Source organism: Aquarana catesbeiana, linkage group LG12 (genome assembly GCF_042186555.1).
Source record: "Aquarana catesbeiana isolate 2022-GZ linkage group LG12, ASM4218655v1, whole genome shotgun sequence".
In the NCBI taxonomy this organism is placed as follows: domain Eukaryota; kingdom Metazoa; phylum Chordata; class Amphibia; order Anura; family Ranidae; genus Aquarana; species Aquarana catesbeiana.
In genome coordinates, this window is record NC_133335.1 from 80939761 (window position 1) to 80943513 (window position 3753).

At 47.8% G+C, this 3753-nt stretch overlaps 1 non-coding gene and 6 pseudogenes across 1 annotated transcript; 6 read left to right on the top strand and 1 right to left on the bottom strand.

Annotated features, from left to right (window-relative positions):
* Positions 1-473: 473 nt before the first annotated feature.
* On the bottom strand, positions 474-592 carry LOC141114675 (5S ribosomal RNA; annotated as a pseudogene).
* A 1207-nt stretch (positions 593-1799) lies between these two features.
* On the top strand, positions 1800-1908 carry LOC141114742 (5S ribosomal RNA; annotated as a pseudogene).
* A 103-nt stretch (positions 1909-2011) lies between these two features.
* LOC141114610 (5S ribosomal RNA) lies at positions 2012-2130 on the top strand (annotated as a pseudogene).
* An 86-nt stretch (positions 2131-2216) lies between these two features.
* On the top strand, positions 2217-2335 carry LOC141114664 (5S ribosomal RNA; annotated as a pseudogene).
* Positions 2336-2439: 104 nt separating this feature from the next.
* On the top strand, positions 2440-2558 carry LOC141114760 (5S ribosomal RNA; annotated as a pseudogene).
* A 515-nt stretch (positions 2559-3073) lies between these two features.
* Positions 3074-3192, top strand: LOC141114758 (5S ribosomal RNA). Its single transcript, XR_012237017.1, has one exon. It is a non-coding gene; the product is annotated as a 5S ribosomal RNA (ribosomal RNA).
* A 97-nt stretch (positions 3193-3289) lies between these two features.
* Positions 3290-3408, top strand: LOC141114745 (5S ribosomal RNA; annotated as a pseudogene).
* The last annotated feature ends 345 nt before the right edge of the window (positions 3409-3753 follow it).

A 3753-nucleotide genomic window follows, 5' to 3' on the forward strand; every position in this document is an offset into this window, starting at 1 on the left:
ATCAGAGTCATTTTCCTCTAATAGGGCTGATTAATTGCCTCAAGTTCCTGTTGTGTATAAGTTTGATCAACACAATCCGTTTTTTGGCGAACATACTTTTTACCATCAGGTTACGTATAAAAAGTTGGATATCCTTGATTGTTTCAAATTTATTCATTTGAGAAGTGGGACAAAATGTTAGAAACATTTAATAAGGACATTCTTGACAAGAACTTTAGAGAGGAGTGAGCATATAAAGTAGGACACTAATATAAGTGGGACACTAAAAAAAAAAAAAAAAAAATAATAAAACCAGTAAAAAAAAAATAAAAAACAGTAAAAAAATAATAATAATAATAAAACCAGGGTGCTTTCAGGGTGATGTGGCCGTAGGCGATCACATTTGGCACCCTCAACCCTCTTGAGCTTGGCAATATCAAGATGGCCATCTTGGTAAACGAGAAAAAAAAATAGGCCAACTCCAAAAAAACAAAAGCCTACAGCACCTGGTATTCCTAGGCAGTCTCCCATCCAGATACTAACCAGGCCCGACCCTGCTTAGCCTCCGAAACCAGGCAAGATCAGGTGCTTTCAGGGTGATGTGGCCATAGGCGATTGCTGCTGGCACCCTCAACCCTCTTGAGCTTGGCAATGCCAAGGGAAATGAGAAAAATGAGAAAACTCCAAAAAACAAAAGCCTACAGCACCTGGTATTCCCAGGCGGCCTCCCATCCAGGTACGGCCCTGCTTTGCCTCCGAGATCAGGCGCTTTCAGGGTGATGTGGCCATTGGCAATCACTGTTGGCGCCCTCAACCCTCTTGAGCTTGGCAATGCCAAGGTGGCCACCTTGGGAAACGAGAAAAAAAACGAGAAACCTCCAATAGGTGCTGTAGGCTTTTATTTTTTTGGAGTTGGCCTATTTTTTTTTTTTTCATTTCCCAAGGTGGCCGAGCTCAAGAGGGTTTAGGGTCTGATCTCGGAGGCTAAGCTGGGTCGGGCCTGTTTAGTACCTGGATGGGAGACCACTTGGGAATACCAGGTGCTGTAGGCTTTTGTTTTTTTGGAGTTGACCTATTTTTTTCTCATTTCCCAAGGTGGCCCTCTTGGCGTTGCCAAACTCAAGAGGGTTGAGAGTGCCAATGGTGATTGCCTATGGCCACATTTCCCTGAAAGCGCCCAATCTCATCTAATATTGGAGACTAAACATGGATGGGCCTTGTTAGTACCTGGATGGGAGACCGATTGGGAATACCAGATGCTGTAGGCTTTTGTTTTTTTTTGGAGTTTTCTCGTTTCTCATTTTTTTCTCATTTCCCATTTTTTTCTTGTTTCCCAAGGTGGCCACCTTGGCATTGCTAAGCTCAAGAGGGTTGAGGGCGCCAGTGGTAATCGCCTATGGCTACATCGCCCAGAAAGCGCCCGATCTTGTCTGCTTTCGGAGGCTAAGCAGGGTGGGGCCTGGTTAGTATCTGAATTGGAGACCCCCTGGGAATACTAGGTGCTGTAGGTTTTTGGTTTTTTTTTTGGAGTTTTCTCGTTTTTTTCTCATTTTCCAAGGTGGCCACCTTGGCATTGCCAAGCTCAAGAGGGTTGAGGGTGCCAATAGTGATCACCTACGGCCACATCACCCTGAAAGCGCCTGACCTTGTCTGATCTCGGAGGCAAAGGAGGGTTGGGCCTGGATGGGAGACCGCCTGGGAATACCAGGTGCTGTGGGCTTTTGTTTTTTTTAAGTTGGCCTATTTTTTTTTTCACGTTTCCCAAGGTGGCCATCTTGGCGTTGCCAAGCTCAAGAGGGTTGAGGGTGCCATTGGTGATTGTCTACGGCCACATCACCCTGAAAGCACCCAATCTCGGAGGCTAAGCATGGTTGGGCCTGGTTAGTACCTGGATGGGAGACCGCTTGGGAGTACAAGGTGCTGTAGGCTTTTGTTTTTTTTGGAGTTTTCTTGTTTCTCGTCTTTTTCTCGTTTCGTAAGGTGCTACCTTGGCATTGTCAAGCTCAAGACGGTGAGGGCAACAGCACTGTTTGCCTATGGCCACATCACCTTGAAAGTGCCTGATCTCACCTGATCTCAGAGGCTAAACAGGGTCGGGCCTGGTTAGTACCTGGATGAGAGACCGCCTGGGAATACCTGGTGCTGTAGGCTTTTGTTTTTTTGGAGTTTCCTAATTGCCCAAGGTGGCCACCTTGGCATTGTCAAGCTGAAGGGGGTTGAGGGCGCCAATGGTGTTTGCCTAAGGCCACATCACCCTGAAAGCGCCCGATCTCGTCTGATCTTGAAGGCGAAGCAGGGTCGGGCCTGGTTAGCACCTGGATGGGAGACCTCCTGGGAATACCAAGTGCTGTAGGCTTTTGTTTTTTTGGAGTTTTCTCGTTCCTCATTTTTTTCTCGTTTGCCAAGGTGGGCACTTTGGCATTGCCAAGCTCAAGAGGGTGGAGGGCGCCAACAGTGTTCGACTACAGCCACATCACCCTGAAAGCACCCGATTTCATCTGATCTCGGAGGTTAAGCAGGGTCGGTCCTGGTTAGTACCTGGATGGAAGACTGCCTGGGAATACCAGGTGCTGTAGGCTTTTTTTTGGAGTTTCTCCTTTCCCATGGTGGCCATCTTGGCGTTACCAAGCTCAAGAGAGTGCCAATGGTGATTGCCTATAGCCACATCACCCTGAAAGCGCCCAGTGTCGTCTGAGGCTAAACAGGGTCGGGCCTGGTTAGCACTTGGATGGGAGACCGCCTGGAAATACCAAGTGCTGTAAATTTTTGTTTTTTTAGAGTTTTCTCGTTTCTCGATTTTTTTTTTTTTCCTCATTTCCCAAGGTGGCCACCTTGGCATTGCCAAGCTCAAGAGGGTTGAGGGTACCAATGGTGATTGCCTTGTGCCACATAACCCTGAAAGCACCCGATCTTGTCTGATCTCGAAGGCTAAGCAGCGTTGGGGCTGGTTAGTAAATGGATGGAAGACTGCCTGGGTGTACCAGGTGCTGTAGGCTTTTGTTTGTTTGGAGTTGGCCTATTTTTTTTCTCGTTTCCCAAGGTGGCCACCTTGCCGTTGCCAAACTCAAGAGGGTTGAGGGCGCTAATGGTGATCACCTACAGCCACATCACCCTGAAACTGCCCAGTCTCATCTGATCTTGGAGGCTAAGCAGGGTTGAGCCTGGTTAGTACCTGGATGGGAGACCGCCTGGGAATACCAGGTGCTGTAGGCTTTAGTTTTTTTGAAGTTTACTCGTTTCTCATTTTTATTTCAAGGTTGCCATTTTGGCATTGCCAAGCTCAAGAGGGTTGAGGGCGCCAATGATGATTGCCTATGGTCACATCACCCTGAAAGCGCTCGATCTTGCCTGATATCGGAGGCTAAGCAGGGTCAGGCCTGGTTAGTATCTGGATGGGAGACCGACTGGGAATGCTAGGTGCTGTAGGTTTTTGTTTTTTTTGGAGTTGCTCTTTTTGTTTTCTCGTTTCCCAAGGTGGCCATCTTGGCATTGCCAAGCTCAAGAGGGTTGAAGGTGCCAATGGTGATCACCTATGGCTACATCACCCTTAAAGTGCCACACTTGTCTTATCTCGGAGGCTAAGCAGGTTTGGGCCTGGTTAGTACCTGGATGGGAAACCACCTGGGAATACCAGGTGCTGTAGGCTTTTGTTTTTTTGGAGTTTTCTTGCTTATCGTTTTTCTCTCGTTTCCCAAGGTGGCCACCTTGGCGTTGCCAAGCTCAAGAGGGTTGAGGGTGCCAATGGAAATTGCCTACGTCCACATCTCCCTGAAA